Source organism: Chelonoidis abingdonii, chromosome 23, assembly GCF_003597395.2.
Source record: "Chelonoidis abingdonii isolate Lonesome George chromosome 23, CheloAbing_2.0, whole genome shotgun sequence".
Taxonomy (NCBI): Eukaryota; Metazoa; Chordata; order Testudines; family Testudinidae; genus Chelonoidis; species Chelonoidis abingdonii.
This window is the reverse complement of record NC_133791.1, coordinates 3,739,073-3,757,804: the sequence shown is the minus strand read 5'-3', so window position 1 is coordinate 3,757,804 and position 18,732 is coordinate 3,739,073. Positions and strand designations below refer to the sequence as shown.

Here is an 18,732-nt window from a genome sequence, read left to right as displayed (position 1 = left end):
TTCAGGTTTGTCTGTAATGCTTTGAAAGTATTTTACAGTTTTGTGTTTTTTGTTGCCTTTTTTCCCCACCACCAACTCCTCTGCTAATAACTCTACAGTCAGGGCCGGCTCCAGGCACCAGTTTAGCAAGCAGGTGCTTGGGGCGGCCACTCCGGTGCAAGGCGGCACATTCAGGTATTCGGCAGCAATTCAGCGGAGGGTCTCTCGCTCTGCTTGGAGCAAAGGACCTCCCACTGAATTGCCGCAGATCGCAGCTTTTTCTTTTTTGGCTGCTTGGGGCGGCAAAACCCCTGGAGCCAACTCTGTCTACAGTAAATCCATCTCTCCAGCCCCTGCACTCCTCCCTACTCAGCAGTCCATGCAGAAACACTCCAGAGCACTTCCAGCTGAACAATTTGAAGGGATTAGTGAGAGGAACAGCGTTATTAGTCAATCAAGCAACACTGAGGGCCAGTCAAACATTTGTGTAAATGAGGACAGCAAAACAAAGGAAAGAAACAGTGAAGTCCTAAAGGAGAGGAAAAAACCCTCTCTTAGCTGGCTTTCAAAAAGACGACACTAACAACAGGGCCTTCTTCTCTTAGTTAGCCAACCTCTTCTTTATGTGACTAAAGGAGGTTTGGTTTGGTCCGGCTTACCACCCAAAACACAGCCAGCCTAATTAGAAGGGTCAATCTCTAAAGCACAGCGAAGTTAGAATATAAAAGCCTTCAGAAACTCAGTGTGGTTGAAATTGTCCATTGTACAACGAAATATTTACTAAACTAACATGAAGCCAAGGCCATTAATTTGCAGTGAAATCCAGCCAAGTAGCTGATTTACAGCATAAAACAAAAATAATGGCCTTTGCTGCTTTCACCCCATATCACAAAAGCTCACAGAAAAACATGACGTTCTCAAAACGCACAGGGACTGGCGCTGTGCTGTAGAACTGCATCAAGGTATTGCAAGTGGTTCTCAGTGCCACTACAGTCTACAGAAAATGGAACGTCAGCGATGTGGGAGAGAGAACCGATTACATTCAGCAGCAACTTCAGTAGATATTACCCAGGTGTACCTGGTACATTCAGCCACGCAGGGGGCAGGCAAATGGGAAACAGCTAAACAGAGGTTTTGAAATAGCTGTCCTTCCACTGGGTTCTCTCTGAATCAATGCTACATGCAAAACTGACTGGTGAAAAGGCTGCTGAGTAGTCCCACTGCCAGGATCATAAAAGCACTGCTGTTGCTGCCAGGAGAGCAGAGAGAGCACAGCAGGAAATGCCCTGAAGCCTCTCAGGACTGAAAAGACACACTGTTTCTCTCTCATTTGGAGCCACTGCTATTTTCTACGGAGAAAATCCCACAAATAATACAATGATAATAAAATAATTTTGCCCATCGCTAACACCTTCCGTTCACGTGTCTCAAAGCTATTTACAAACAAACCAGAATTCAACCCATTTTATCAATGGGTAAACAGAGGAACAGCAAGGTTAAGAGACAGAGGGATAGCCGTGTTAGTCTGGATCTGTAAAAGCAGCAGAGAATCCTGTGGCACCTTATAGACTAACGTCTGTTAGTCTATAAGGTGCCACAGGATTCTCTGCTGCTTTTAAAGGTTAAGAGACATGCCCAAAAGATCATCCATGTTCCATCCAACAGAATTTAATTCTAAGCCTACATGTATGAATGATCCAGCCCTGAGACCTTCACCCACTAGAATACTATAGCCAGATGGCTGCCTTTCTTCAACCACTGTAGAGTGTCACTATAGGAAGTAATCACTGTATTGCTGAAGCATCTTTAAACCAGGCACTTAGCAATTCAGAGGAAATACGAAGGGCTGTATTATCATCCAGTCCTCCCATAGATACAAGTATACGTTAAAGGCTAGATGTCAAATATTAAGTATAGGCAGCACTGCCATGTTGTGAGGGAAAACTGGAAGACATGCTTTGACCAGATGCAGATGGTGTTTAGACTGGCACTGGAGGTTCCTAGACTCAAAGTAATCTATCCACCGGAACCACCTGCCTTGCTTTATCTGCCAATAGCTAAATACACCTCTACCCCGATATAATGCTGTCCTCGGGAGACAAAAAAATCTTACCGCATTATAGGTGAAACCGCGTTATATTGAACTTGATTTGATCCGCTGGAACGCACAGCCCCGCCCCCTCCAGAGCACGGCTTTACCGTGTTATATTCGAATTTGTGTTGTATCGGGTATCGTTATATCGAGGTAGAGGTGTATTATACTTCAAAAAACAAAGCCTTCCAGTCAATGGATTACGTTCATCCTTTTGGGCCAAGATATCTATATGTCGGAGTTGTAGGTTATTCTCGACTCAAAAAACAATGGCTTATATTCCACTCAGGAACAGGAGCACTCTGGGTATGAATGGGCATGGCTTACACTAGTTCTTCAAGAAACATCAACTATGCTGGGAAAAGCACTTTTATGCCGATATTAGCATGTCCACACTACAGCTTGTACTGGCATAGCTATGTCACTAAAAAAAAAAAAAAAAAAAAAGACAAAAATCAACCACACCCCTTAACCACTATGTCTAGGCCAGTATAAGTTTTAAGTGTAGACTAGGCCTAGTTAATTTCACAGAGATTCCTTTTAAGGCAGTTGAAAAGAGACAGATTACCCAGAGAACTCACATCAGTTTAACTAGAGATATAATGTTGAACAGGTTCATTTAAACCAGTGCAAGGGTACGAGCAGAAACTCATACACTGGTTTAACCCTGACAGACGTTGCTTTAACTTGCCCCTGAAATTTAGCATACAATTTAGCATCACTTTAGTTAAAGTAGTTTAACATCACACCTTCAGTGAATCCAGTACAACTGTGTGTGCAGACCACTGGAAAGAATGAGGAGATGACACACAAAAGAAGACTTCACAAGTGACAAGGAAAGGCATTTATAGCTGCCAATCCAACCCTTTTGACTTTAGGACACAGGGATTAGAAAGGAAGCAGAATGGCAAGTTGACTTTGCAACTGGATCTTCCAGCATTTTTAATCAGCGCTGGTCTGCTTGTTCTCTCTGGCAGCCAATAGAACCAATTAAGGATTTTGGCTTTGGGAAAGTATTAGGAGTAATGGAAAGGCATCAAAAGTTGAAGACACCAATTTGAGAAGCCTCTATTTGCTGAGAGTAATCACTAAAGCAATATTTGCCACTGATGTTTACTTTATTTTATTTATTTATTTTTGTGCCTTTCAGGAATCAAGAGCTGCACCTATGGCAATGTGTTTTTCAAAGCTGGGCTGGCTAGAAACAGAATTTAAAAGGAAAGTTTGGAGACTAGGGAAAGTTGCATGAAAATGCTCTGGTAAAATAAATACAGTCTCCAATCTACTTTGTCTATATATCGTTTTCCTCATCTGGAGCGAACACAAAATGCTTCACTTGTGTCATCGGTTTGCAGAATAGGAAATCTATATCAAGATGTGACAAAGCCTGATGATTGTTGGGTTATATGAGCACAAACTATTCAGTCACTTAACAGACAAAATATTAGACAATTATCAGATAAGGAGAGAAAAAGCAACTCACCAAAATGTGTTTAGCACCCCTCAAGTGGATATTTTACCACCACTAAAATATTACAGGAACATGAAACCTATGCTCACTGTTTCCCCCCTAAACACCTTCCCCAGAAATCCTCCTAACTAGAGATGTGTGAAATTTTTCTACGTTAACTTTTCTCAGTAAAAAAAATGCAGATATGAGCTGACTAAAACATTTCACCAGTTTGTGTCGAATTCAGTGAATTATTTCAGTCAAAAAACTTTTTAAAAATTCCAAAAAAGAACAAGAACATAAGAACGGTCATACTGGGTCAGACCAAAGGTCTATCCAGACCAGTATCCTGTCTGCTGACAGTGGCCAATGCACATACCCCAAGGAGAACCTAACGTCATGATCAGTTGAACTCTCTCCCTGCATCCATCTCCTCCTCCAAACAGATCTGGGACACCATCCTTACCCGCCTGGCTGCCATTAATGCACTGACCTCCATGATTTATCTAGTTCTCTTTTAAATGCTGTTATAGTTCCAGCCTTCACAACCTCCTCGCAAGGAGTTCCACAGTTACTGTGCGCATGTGAAAACTTCCTTTTATTGTTTTAACCTACTGTCCATTAATTTAATTTGTCACCCTAGTCTTATATTATGGAACAAGTAAATAACTTTTCCTTATTCATTCTCCACACCAGTCATGATTTTATATACCTCTATAATATCCCCCCGTTGTCTCCCTCTCCAGCTGAAAAAGTCCTAGCCTTGTAACATCCTCCACATATGGACTGCTTCCAAACCCTAATCATTTTAAGTATCAGAGTGAGTAGCGTGTTGTCTTGTGCGATCTGTAAAAGCAGCCGAGAACCTGGGCACCTTATAGACAACAGACGTTTTTGGAGCATGAGCTTCGTGGGAATACCACTCGTCGAGACGCAGGTAAGTTGGAATTCAGAGGTAGTATATAATGCTAGCTAAGCAAGCTAGAGTAGAGGTTAGTTCAACAGGAGATGGGCCCTGTATCTAAGCAGTGAGGTGTGAAAACCAAGGGAGGAGAAACTGGTCGTAATGGCAAGTCATTCACAGTCTTATGTTTAAGTCCAGAGCTGATGGGGTGCAAATTTTCAAATGAACTGAAGCTCACGCATTTCTCTTTGAAGTCTGTTCCTAAGTTTTTTTGCAGGATGGCCACCTAAGGCGTCTGCTTACTGTTGACAGGGGGTTTAATGCTCCTTCCTACAGGTTTTGTATATTGCCATTCCGATATCTGATTTGTGATGCCATATTATTCCTTTCCGTAGTGGACCTGTCCAAGTGTTGGCCGATGTACATAGAGCAGGGCATTGCTGGATTATGATGCGTATATTAATGTGACGTGCAGGTGAATGAACCAGTGATGGTGTGGCTATCTGGTTAGGTCCTGTAGATGGCTGTCGTGTTTAATATTGGCAGAGCTGGCACGGGTTGTTGCTGGATTGGTCCTGAGTAAAGTTACTATGGTACGGTCGTGCAGCTTAGTGAGATAACGTCTAGGTTGGCGCAGTTGTGTCTGTGGCAGGCATTGCCTGCACCCAGACCTGTATTGAGACATTGTCAGGCAATGGGTTGTTGTAATCCCTGATGATGACTTGCAGGGTTTAGCTGGGGGTGTATGTGATGCCAGTGGGAGTCCTGTTGGTTCTCTTTTTGGGTTTTCTTGTAGTAGAGGTTCTGGGTATATGTCTGGCTCTGTGATCTGTTCCTTAATTTCCTCGCGGTTTGTAGTTTGAGAATGCTTTGGTGGAGATTTTTAGTGTTCGGTCTCTGTCTGAGAGGGGTTAGAGCAGATCGGTTTGTACCAGTGCTTGGCTGTAGACAATGATCATGTGATAGTGCCGGATGGAAGCTGCGAGGCCATCGAAGTAGCATACGGTCGTAGGTTTTTCGATATTAGGTGGTTAATGTGAGACCATCACTTATGTGCACCGTGGCTCTAGAAAGTGACTCCTGTGCTAGAATCTGGTCCAGGCTGAGGTTTGATGTGTTAGTGTGGATTTCACAACTTCAAAGAGAAACTCTGAGCTTCAGTTCATTTGCAATTGACACCATCACTGCTAACCAAAGACTGTGAATGGCTTCCTAGTTACAGTTTACTCTCCTCTTGGTTCACACCTCTTATGCTGAAACAGGCCCCATCTCTTCCTGGATTGAACTAACCTCGCTTCTCTTGCTCTTGCTAGCTAATAATATATTACCACCTACCCTGGAAATGTTCCACTACCTGCGGTTGATGAAGTGGTATTCACCACAAAGCTCACGCTCCCAAAACGTCCGTTAGTTATAAGTGCCACAGGATTCTCTGCTGCTTTTACTAATCATTTTTAGTGCCCTTTTCTGAACCTTTTTCTTAATGCCGATATATCTTTGTTGAGATGAGACCACATCGTACACGTATCAAGATTGGGCTACCTGTTCTATAAGGAAAATAAGATATTCTCCATCTAAACATCTAAAAAGTCTAAACATTTCTTTTGATATTTTCAAAACAAAACATTTTGGCTTTGCGGTTTGAAACAACTTTTTGTTTTGAAATTATTTTTGGTTTTATTTTTTTATAAAAAAAATTAAAAGGCTTGAAATCAAAACGCACCCTTTCATTTTTCATACAATGAAAATGTCATTCCACCCAAAGCAATTTCTGCCCCCCAATTTTCAATTAACCAAAAATTTAAAAAAATATTGTTTTTGGTCAACCTATAATGATTTTGCTTTCAATTTTTTGGAATTGCCAGCACACTAAAAACTCAGCGATTCACACAGTTCTACTCCTAACATACTCAGTGCTCTGAGGAAGCAAAGTAGTATCTAGTTTCACCCCTTCTTTTGCTCTCCAGCCTTACCACCATTGTTTTTAGGATAGCAAATCAGTTAGTTCACCTGCTCCTAATAAAACCAGAAGATGCAAAACTCGCCAGCCACTGCCTCCATTGGAAAATAAACAAAAGAAGCATGCACCTGACTGGGGTTAGTAAACTGTTTCCTTTATAAACACGTTGAGAACGGGTGCTCTCACAGTAAGATACTCTAAGATCCTCTCTGTGTACTCTGCCCTCCATTCAGAGCCTGAATCCAAATCAGCTGACTCAGAATAGAACACCCGCAGTTCCCGTCTTTTTTTTTTTTTTTAAACAGGGATTAACCTTACTACAGATGAGCTCCATTTATCACAATATGGCAATCTCAGAGCAGGTACCATTCTAACTGCACATAGCAAATGAAATTAAACTTCTCATGCAGGCAGCTCTGCAGAGATCTATGTGACCCAAAAGCCAGAAGGAGAGAGAGTAATAGATCCCACATCTAAAGATGAGTGATCCAAATTGTACCATTTTCAGGAATGGCAGTGGGCCAAACTGTCTCTGAGACCCTGGAAATATGGAAATGGGGAACATCCTGCAGATCCCAGGAAGGTGGGAGGAGGAAGGCAAATTATCTTTAAGATATTCTAGGGCCGCTTGGAGCAAGGGAAGGGAGAGAAAAATGCTGGGGGAAGATGCAAGAGAATATGATGCTTAGATTCTGGGACCTGAATATTATCCAAATATTAGGACCGCCACATCCAAGGAATGGCCTAAAATTACCAATCTCTAAAATTCAGATAATTAGAACAAGTCAGGACCACAGCTCGAGATACAGGGTATGTCTACACTGGCAGAGTTACAGCTCCGCTCAGAGAGCACTGAAGGGAAACCGCTGTTGTATGTTCACGCTGTCAGCTGCCTGGGCAATAGCATGTTCACATTTGCGGCACTTGCAGCGGTATTCAGAGCAGTGCACTCCAGGCAGCTATGCCACAGAGCATCTCTTCCTCCTCTGCCGTTAAGAGTTGTGGGAAGGCGGAGGGGGTTGTGGGGCATGCTGGGTCTTGTCCCAATGCCCTGTGGTGCATTGCTTCGCATCCCAGCAATCTTTGTGCTTCTGTCTGCATTTGGCGCCATCTTTCAACAGTTTGCCTACTGCACACTCTGCAGGAATGGATCCTGCACTGTTGAGCAATGTGCTGCTCGCTCAGATTAACACGTCACAAGTTGTAGTTTAAAGAATAACTCCACTGCCAAGGCAAAAGGAGTGCGACGTTGATCTCGTCACACATAGTAGCTACGACACGAGATTGCTTGTGGCTTTCACGGAGGTGCTGACCACAGTGAGTGGCCCTGTAACTCTGCCAGTGTAGACATACCCTTAAGTAAGGAGCAGTCACAAAATCTTTTACACCTAAAGCCTGGCATTAAGAGAACGGATTTACACCTTGCCATTTCAGGAATGCAGCTTGCTGTCAACACATGATGAGCTGGTGTTTAAGGGTTTCAAACAGGCACTTTAGTTCCTATCCATTAGTTACCTTTCATGTGAGTATTTCCCCTTCGCCTCAGGCAGCCTTGCAGCAAGATTATCTACTGTTAGAGTGGAACACTTGAGCACCATTTGAGACAGAAGAGCCAGTTGGGATAAAGTAAAAACAAGGCTGAAACTTTACTTAAAATGTGAATCAAGCTTTAATGCTTTTCAATAGTTGATAAAATTGAGGTAACGTTAAAACACACAATCAACCTGGCTTCACGCGGTGCCTGCCTGCCTGTCTTGGGTTTAATCTTACTTCACACTCATAGTGCCTTTTCCCTTCATGCAATACACCTACGTAACTTAAAACAAGAACTTCTGTGAGCCTTTTTTTGTGTTTCCTGATTTTGGCTCTGAAATGGAAATATGCTGTGAAAAGCAGTTTATCTTTTTGTTTGACCCTGTTGCTGAAAAGCTCATGAGTCAGTTCTCAGGAGATTTCCAGCCCAAAATAGTTTCTTTTGGGTCCTTATCCCACTTGAAACCTCAGAATCCTTTGATGTTAACATAACACTATGGGCCTGATTCAACGAGGTACTGAAGATCCTTAACTTCCCAATGAAACTGAGGGAGCTCAGTATCTGTCAGGAAACGCTTGTCACTTTGCCCTATTGAGACCTATGTTGTTACCATTTATTTGTGCAAACTCCTCCAATGTCTTGGAATTTCACAGGTTCACCCTCTGGTCCTTTTCTTAGAATTCACTCAGGATCCAAATTCAGCATTGGTTACCTTACATCTTCCGCTACTTTAACATAAGAACAGGCAACCAATAAACGTCATAAACAATGCGGCATTTCCTGTTTAGGTCTGAGCTTTCAAAAGTCCTGCCACTTCCTTCTAACCCTTGAAGTGAGCAGACATCCATGTCTGGATGGATTCCCTGTAAGGAGCAGGATGACTGTGCCTTTGGAAAGTTTATGAACCACAGGACTAACAAACAGAACACAGCTATCTTGGTAGAATGGGATGTTAGGAGGTTGCTCCTGCCATGCACTTTGAGACACGCTTCACTTGGGAATTAAAATAATTTGAGGGAGCAAACAAAAAACAATCCACTCAATTCAATTGGGTTCTGCTGTTTTAAAAAGGAAATTAAAAATGAATGTTTTATAGACAGAGTAAGAGCCATGAAGAATGATTTACCCACCGTACTCCACACTCTCCTCTCCACTTTTCTTTAATTAGCTTATTCCAAAGTAACACGTTTTCTCTCTCTTTAATTTCAGTGAAGGAGAGCTTTGGGGATGCAGCACATTCTGGGCCACTTTCTCAGCTGGTATAACTTAGCCTCCCTCTGTGGACATCAATGAACCTGTGCTGCAATAATACACCAGCCCATGAGCTGACTACCCAGTATTTTGCATTTTGGAGTTATTTAAAATTTAACAACATAATTACAGATGAGTGAATTCTCTGAACCACCATTCAAAGCACAACCTGAAGCAAACTATTTGTAAGGTTCAACAGAAAAGCTTGGGTAACATTTTTCCCTTTGATTTTTTGTTTTTGTGGTTGCTTCTTTGCTTTCTGGTTCTGTCCAGAAACAAATCCTGAACTGCCACCAGAAAGACTGTTCTCCCAGGGTACTTAACCTGACAGAACTAGACAGGAAATCTTGTCAAATTGGCCTGTTTCTGCAAGATTTCCTACCCAATTTTGCACTCCTTAGCACCTCAGACACTTGGGAGAGACATTTTTATTGGGTGTGATTTGTCCGAACTAGCCCTTTGGTGGTTGACCCAGCACTAGTGTTTAATGAGTGACCATAATATCCACTCCCACTCATTAATGGCTGCTCGTTATTTGGGTGTGAAGTGCCCCTTTCCAGCAGATGCTTCTGCTTGCCTGCAAATTTGTTATGAGCATGGGAAAACTAAAACTAAACTGGTCTAACTGGGATGATAAGTGATTTATGGTTCAATTGCTCTGTGCTGTTTTTCCTTCTTTGCAAAGGTCATTGTTTCTTCCCTGACCAGCCCCAATGGAAGTGTCTGAATAAGACACAGGGTGCTGAGTGTGCCACTAACACAAGCTACTATTGTCCTTCCCTTTCTGTCTCATGCTGTTCCTGCAAAAGCTTTACAGAGAAGGAAAATAAAGGCTAATCTCCAGCACTACAAAGTTTGACCTTTTAAAGCCTAAAGCACTGACTTCAGATCCTTTCTTCAAGGGGTAGGGGGGTACGTTAGTGGAATTTACAGATGTATTTTCTTTCTCTCCAAAATAAACCAATCATTTCCCCTTTTTTGTCAGACAATACTATTTTGGGAAAATATGCTACTTATTTTTAAAGCTGCAATCAATTATAATTTAGGGATTTGTTAAACATTTACAAATGTGGCAATGCTTGATATTTCCCAGGTTGTATATGGAGAGGCTCCCTGCGTTTATTTTATTATTTTGTGTGGGGGAAGATATGGAAAAAAATTGCAAATGACTCTTTAAGGAATGTTTACTTCCAAAGGAAACTAATCTCTCTTTCACACATACATACCAAAGCAGTCTGTCGTGAGTACATCACTTGTGAATTAGCTCTCTTCTGATATCTCCTCGGGTAGAGAATGAACGATAAACAGAAATGTTAACAAGTGGATTGGAATGGTAGATGTTGAAGAATTAACTGCATGCACAGATTATTCCCTGGGGCTATATCACTATAAAAAATTTTACTATTAGGTATTTTGGAAATATGTGTTAGCTTCAAAAACAAAAACAGCAACGTAGATTGTAAATGATTTGTACACCAAACCCTTTTTCTTCTTACACGAAAATTTGGATTTAATCTTGACCCTGCCCCAGAATGTTAAGCGATCAACAGGTTAAAACTGGAATGTTGAGTTTCCTGCACGCAAATAGAGGAAAGGAGAAGCTGTGATAATCAAGTTCTGTACCAGCTTTGTCAGCAGAATTTGGAGTGGCTATAAATATTTTTCCACATCTGCCCCAATGCAACATGAAACAAAAAACATGGCTCTAGAAAATTCACACCGTCCTATACTCTATCCATGCTATGGAACAGATGACAGCCCCCTGCAGGATTACATTCAAAACAGCACGCAAGAGCAGATGTTAAATTACCAGCATCATGCTGCTAACGGCCCATGAAATGCGGTCTCTCTCTCTGATAGGAGGACTTTAAGAGAAAAAAAAACACACAATAGGATAGACCACCCTGTGTGCTTTCATCTGTCACTACTGCCTGATGATTTCTTTGAAAATGTGTGAGATAGAAGGACGATGAATCTGGGGGTGATATCATGCGCCACTCTATAACATTTGCCTTGCTATGGCTTTGCAGCGAAAGTGAACTAGTGACACGTAAGAACTAGTGTGGGAAACAAATCCTCTGCCATGTACAGAAAAACAAGGCCCAAAGTATGGGTGTGATAAAGCCTGCTTCCGGCCATCGGGTAGCAAAGTCCACGAAAGTCAGTACGTACTGCTTTCCCCTGGGCGTCTTTCTTGGGAAAGGACCCAGAATATCCACAGCTACTCGCTGAAATGGGACCTCAATTATGGGGAGTGGTTGGAAGAGTGACCCCGTGACCAGATTGAAGGCTTCCCACTCCTCTTTGCATACCTCACAAAAGACCGGACATACTGTGCAATCTTCCTCCCATCCCCTCCATTAGAAAGACTTCCCCAACTGTTTTGAGTTCTATTACCAGCCAAGCATGACACTGGATGATCATAGGGCTCAACTATAAGATGACTTCCTGATACTTATTGAACAAAACCACCGTTGGCGGCTGCCATCTTCCCTGGCGTCCACCAGAAAGAATTTCCTTGTATAAAAGTCCTTGGTCTATAACAAACGGGATCGGTTAGAAGAGCTGAGAGCGGTGGGTTTGCTCCGTAGCCACCACCCAAGCTTTCTAAGCTGTCATCTGCTTCTGCTCAGTCTGGAACTGTTTTCCTTGAAGCCGGGGACACCAGTTTTCCTCAGACTGTGGACTTGGGCTTGGTCCTCTGGAATGATGTAGGTGATGGGTCATTTCTGTAGCTGGTTATCCGGTGTATTTCGGGCTCTGCTGAGCCTCTTCGTATGGTTGTCTGTTGCTTCTGCCAGTTCAGGCCGTTGTCCCTTCTGACGTTGGGTTGAAGGTTGTGTGCACTGCTTGCTGTGTGTGCTGTTCCAGTTCCGGGTCTGGGACTGAGGTGCGGTGCTGGTCAGCCGTTGAACATGATCCGGGCCACTACCTTGGTCGGGTTCTCTGGTAACACGACAGGTCTCTGTGGACAGCTCAGGAACAGGAATAGGTCTGGAAGTCACCTGGTTTGGCTGCGGGTAACCATTCCTACTCTCTTGCCCACTTCACTTGGTTTGGCCAAGTCTTCCCCCAGTGCATGGGTATGGATAGTTGTCATAGACTGCAAAAGTCACATTCCTGACCAGCCTTTGTACTGGACAGGCAGTTCAGCTGTAGGCAAGTCCACAGTCTTGTCGTAAGGGTAAATGGTCATTTGATCTGGTTGATGAGTTTGGATCGACGAAGGATGTGGATAGCTGAACATTTTAATGCCCCCGTGTCTCTCCAACAGGTAACTGCTCTTTTCCCCACTACTCAAAATTGTCCTTCGCTCCAGGGATTTGAGAGGTATCTGGGCCTGGGGATCTTTGGTCTGCTGGGGTGCAATGACTTGCACACGGGTTGGGGTTATTCGGTGCAAGTGGCTTTGGGCAGTTGCTTTGATCTGTCCCTTTCATTACACTTATAAGCATCTTCAGATAACGGCGTCACTGTGGAAGTAAGTTACGAAGACTGGTGAGAGTGAAGATAGGTGTCTGTGGGCTTCCATTAGGGTTGTAGGTGGGGTTTTGGTTGCCCTCGTGTAGGGTTTATGTCGGTGTGGCCCCTGGTGGTTGTATTCCCCTTACTGCAGTTAGCTTTCTTTGCTCTTTCTGCACTTCCACCATTTTGGCCCAATCTCCCTCCGCCTCTCGGTGAAAGTTTTGGGTTTCCAATCTAAGGATGTACCTATGTGTTATTCCTCCGTAACACCATCCAAAGATGCCTCTATTTGCATGAGGTGGCGCTAGTTTTCAAAGGTTTTGAGCTGGGGATCGCTCATCCAGGCCGTCACAATGCTTCCCCACCGTAGTAGGCGTGTTTAGATAATGACCCGTCTGGTTCCAAAAACTTTGTTCTGAACCGCTAGACAGGCGTGATCGGGTTATCCATTCGGTAATCTGGCCATGGCTTGAAACAGTTTATAATCGTCCATTCCGTCCTTGGCATTTCAGCCGACCACGTTCTGCCAAGGTCCACTGAGGTGTACCTCACTCTGCATTACTGGCTGTAGGGAATCTTTGTACCAAAGACAGTCTTTCAAAAAATTCTAAGAAGGTCTCCTGTATTCATCACCTGCTTGTAGTTGGTACAATTTCCTGTGCGGTTGAAGCAACAACGGCACCAGGATAGGTTGAGGAGTGGCTGATGCATTTTGCCTAGCTGCGTACTCCCAGTTCATGCTTTCTCTTGTTCCTCTCTCTTCACTTTCTTTCTGTTGTTTTCCAATTTGTCGTGGTAGCTTCCTCCTCTCTTGTTGGTTTTTCTTTGGTAGGCCACCTCACTTCTTTTGTTTTATTTGGGAAGGCCCAGCTCTACTCTTGAAGTTTGGCTTCTTGATCCTGCTGTGAGCTGCCTCTGGCGTCTTGTGTCGCCTTTAATTAGTTCCAGCTCTGTCTCCTATGTTTTATTTCGTCAGTTGTCTTGCTTGTTGCCGGGCTCTTTTCCTTTTTCACTCTCTTTTGAACTCATGGATTTCCTGTTTTCTTTGTGTGGAGTGCCTCTAGTGTTTGTTGCCTGAATTGTGGCTTTCTGTCTCGAAATCTGCCAGCCAACGTGTTTTGTCTTCTATGGCTCTCTTGAATATTCATTTACACCAACAACAAAGCCCTGTATTATACTTGTGTTGTACGCGCTGGGATACTTGATTCCATTGTTTAACAAAAACCTATAGGCTCTCTTAATGACTCTTGCAAAAAATGCAAGCTGCTAAAAGGCTAGCAGAAAAAACTTCTCTTCGGCTACTTGGAAACCAACCTTCTCTCTATTCTAAACTCCTTAGGAAAAAGAAAAAATATTCTTATAGGCTCTGGTTCTATCTTTCCATCTCGCGCACATGTGATTAAAGCCTCTGTCCAAATCTGGAACCTTTAGCATCATAAATTTGGGGTTAACTATAAGCTCCCCCAAAGTATACCCAGCTTGGGTTCTGATCTCGCTGCACCACCAGGAATCGATGTGCCTGGTACATGAACCCCCAAAATCGTCACCGGGACCCCGCAGACTCATACCCACCGGGTCTCCTCATCTCAAGGAAAACAAGTTCCTCCCTTGTCCCTCCTTCGTATTCTGATCCCCAGCTTCCTCCCCTGGTGAGCGCTGGGCGATGCATCCTTAATCCTTGAATACAACACAAAGAGGCAACACCTATCCAATCAAATTCCTAAGTTGCGACATCATAAACCTGATAAGTAACTAAAGAGATTCCTCCCCCTTTTCCTGTAGTTTAACCGAGAAAAACCAAAACCTCAACCAGGTTTTAAAAAGAAAACTTTTATATTACAAAAGAAGACAAATCAGAAAAAATAAACCTTGCATTAAGATGCCAATTACAGGTCTTGTCTATAAGAATTTAGATACACAGTCTGATTTCAAAAAATAGCAATTTAAACCATCCACAATTAACAGCACGTAAATACAAACCAAAGACAAACAGCCATTGCTTTCCTTTACTACTCACAGTTGTAGTAGATACGAACGAAATTGGAGTTAGCAGAACAAGCCTGTTTCAATCCATAGCCGGATGAAAACAAAAACCGAGTTCCTTTCCCTCCCAGACTTTAAAAAAAAATCCAGTTCTCTGATTGGTCCTCTGGTCAGGTGCTTGATTCCCCCCAGTCCACCCCTTACAGGTAAAAGAAAATTAACCCTTACCTATCTACTTATGACAATGGGACACTCTAAAGTAGTGATTTCATGCCTCAGTATGGGTCAAGAGTAAGGTCTGCCACCCTTACTCTCGCAGAGTAGTAGTCCAATTTAAGCTCATAGGTGGCAGAATGTGCCCTTGTGTGATCATTGCAGCATAGTGCTAGTGGTTAATGCCCTGCTCTGCCATGCAGGAGACCAGAGGTCAATGGGTGATCTCCATACGTGTCTCTTGTAAAGAAGACACACACAACAGAAATCTAGTACCTCACAAAATCCATGTGCTCTGGAGTGTAACTTCACACACAAAACTCAGCCTTGCCTTTGTTCTGAATGGTTCCTAGCCATACCATGATATGAGGTTAGAAAGCATGGCTAGGCTGTTGGACTCTGGATCTTAGCTTCCTTTTGCCTTGCTTGTCAATAAGCCAAACTTGGCTTCAACAACAGTTAAAGCTTTTGCACTGAACTATGTGCCATGTCATACTGTATGTTTAAATAGACTTCATGGCATTTTCAATTGGCATACAGCTCATTATTCAAATGAACTTTCAGCTATGATGATTGACAAAACAGATGAAAAGATGTCCTGTTCTGACTCAGGGCCACCCAGAGGATTCAGGGGGCCTGGAGTCTTCGGTGGCAGAACAGAACAGCATGAGGGAGGTTTGCAGCACTGCTGGCTGTGCTAAACCTAGGCTGCAGAGCAATGAAGAACTCGGATGTGAAATTCTGCCTCCACTGAAGTCAATGGGAGTTTTGCTCTTGACTTCAGTGGGGCCAGAATTTCACCCGGCACAGCAGGCTGTTCATATGGCCTCCATTGTTTTAAAAAGGCTTGATTCACATAGGTTTCCTAGTTGATTTATAAATAAATTTATATATTTATAATCTTGTTGCTTTATTTTCTCTGCCAAGGGGGTAAGGCTGTGCAGTCAGCTTCCAGCATACCCATGAACATAATGAAACACAGGAGGGCAGATGTTGGACACAGTATTCCAGCAGCACCGCCCTAAGCTTGCTACTGACTCTGCAGGCAGTCCATCGGCAATAGGGTGACCAGACAGCAAGTGTGAAAAATCAGGACGGGGGGGAGGGGGGGGGGGAATAGAAGCCTATATAAGAAAAAGACCCAAAAACTGGGACTGTCCCTATAAAATCAGGACATCTGGTCACTCTAATCAGCAAACAGAACAGAGCACTGGGCTCCAGGCTCAAGATGCCATTTGTTCCCAAATGAAGTCTCTATTTCAGAAAATAATTCAGGCTGGGATGCCCTTCAGCAAAATAGCAGCAGCAAAGGGTTGCTGGCACTCCTGGGCCTTTGAAGGAATTTCTGTTTCAACTACCAAGGAAACTGGCTCTCTCCCTATGTGGGTATTTTACACCTGGCCCATCACCAGAAAAATGGGGTGGCTATCAGATAAAGGATCACATGCCAACTCAATATGCACTGGCTGTTCCACAGTCCAGTCAAGCCCAAAGGAAGGCTCAGATTCTTTGGTGGAAAACATTCCCACTCCTCCTGACTGTCCAGGATGGATACAGAGCCAGCTGAAAACACAATCTAATGTTGACAACAAACTCTTTTACAGCAGCAAAGAGTTTCTTGATTAACCTGAAATTGCATTTCTGAATGAGAGCAAACCAGGGTTTTTTTCTTTAACAGGATTATCTGAATGAGACTTAAAGCCTTTTATGCACTTCTTAATTGATACCTGTAACAATGATTAAAAGTTCCTTACAATAGATGTGGCATGAAAAATTGGCTCTAACATGCTGACTCAGCAGCTGAAACCTTGCTGGCCACTATACCAGGTAATTAGGTGCTTTCTGGCGCACCAGAATGGCGGAAACTTGTCACCTTGCCCTCTTCAATGTGCAGCATTAAGCTGATCACTTATTCTGCAGCAACAGAACTAGTACAACAAAGTAGGAATGTAGTAAACTGCCCTGTTTCACCAGTCCTCTTCTATGCATTCCAGCCACAAAGGCTGAAGTGTAAGCTTTATGCTATGTCCTCCCAACCCCAGATCTTCCCCCATGTCCAGCCCTTCTTAAATGGTTGATCCGCCCTTCTCACTGGGATAAGACCAACCCTTTACCATGGCTAATCAACAATCTGGGGGTAGAGAAACCAAACTCCTCCCCCCGCCCAATGGTTCTAAAATAAGAAGGAAATAATACTTACTTGAATTTTCCACCTTCCTTAAATTCATCAAAGAAAGAAAAATACAGCAGAATTCCTTCACTTAGAGTATGTCCACACTGGAATCCCAGGGGTGACTGCAGCTCGTGTACAGTTTTAATACAACTAGGGAATGAATGGCAGCAAAGTCATTGTAGCACAGACCTCAGTGCAGGCCGTACAAGCCCACCTAGAACTCTGGGTAATTACCCAAGCAGCTAACTCAGGGGTGGGCAAACTTTTTGGCCTGAGGGCCACACCGGGGTTCCAAAACTGTATGGAGGGACCGGTAGGGAAGGCGGTGCCTCCCCAAACAGCCTGGTCCCCAATCCCTATCAATGATCTCTTCGCTGCCTGACTGCCCCCCTCAGAACCCTCGACCCATCCAACCCACCTGCCCCCCTTGTTCCCTTGATCTGACCCCTCCTGGTACCCTGCCCGCTACTGTCCCGCCGGACGTCCAACCCCTATCCAATCCCGCCGGCTTCATATCCCGACTGCCCCACCCACATGTCACATCACCAACCCCCTCACAGGCCCACCCCAGACCTCCCACGCCCTATCCAACCCCCCTGCTCCTCGTCCTCTGACCGCCCGCCCCCAACCTCTGCCCCATCCAACCACCCGCTGCTCTCTGTCCCCTGACAGCCTCCAGGGACCCTCTTCCTCTTATCCAATCCCCTGCTCCCCACCCCCTTACCATACTGCTCAGAGCACCAGGATTGACAGCCACGTCGCCCAGCCAGAGCCAGCCACACCACTGCACTGCCCGGCAGGAGCTCACAGCTCCGCTGCCCAAAGCACTGGCGGCACAGTGATCTGAGGCTGTGGGGAAGGGGGGATAGCAGAGAAGGGGCCAGGGGCTAGCCTCCTGGGCTGGGAGCTCAAGGGCTGGGCAGGACAATCCTGTGGGCCGGATGTGGCCGGCAGGCCATTGTTTGCCCACCTCTGAGCTAACTTGCCTGATGCCTGTGCTACCATGACTCCACTGCTGGATGAATGCTAGTTTGTGTATTTCTATATAAACTGCAATCTGAGATTACATATGCCCTGAGTCCCAACTGTCTACTACAGTACTCTCAGACAGTGATCTATGCCAAATACTTCAGAGGAAGGTGCACAAAACCCATTAGTGGGCAATTATCAAATAACCTGCCCATGGAGGAAACTACTTCCTATCAAACAGTGATTGGCTTATACACTGACACACAAAAGTTTCTATTCCTATCTGATGTAATTGAGGTTTATCTCGTTATTCATATAAATGTCCAATCCTATTTTGACTACTACTAAGATCTTGGCCACAGTGATATCTAATGGCCATGAACTGCACAAATTAATTAATTATGCCTTGTGAAAAAATATACTTACGATTGGTTTTTAATTTGTTGTCAAAGATTTGCAATGCACTATGATTAATCGTTATATCATGGCGCATTTTCCAGACTGCCAACCAAATAAATGTATTGGCTGATAGGACGCTATGGATGGACATTCCCAAGACCCCTTAGGAATAATACAATGTACGTTGTTCTTGTACATAATACAATGTACGTTTGTTTTGTATAAATTAGGTATAAAGTAGTGCTCAAAGTTTTTGGCCTGCTCTCCAGCAGCAGCTTGCTACCAAACAGCATATCAGCCAACAAGAGATTCTGAATTGCATAACATAAGAAGTTCAATAACCTGCACAAGAGAGAATGT

At 43.8% G+C, this 18,732-nt stretch overlaps 1 protein-coding gene across 1 annotated transcript in view; it reads right to left on the bottom strand.

Moving 5' to 3' along the window:
- The window catches only part of MEGF6 (multiple EGF like domains 6), a 233,632-nt gene that overhangs the window by 165,514 nt on the left and 49,386 nt on the right, over positions 1–18,732 (bottom strand). The window lies entirely within an intron of this gene.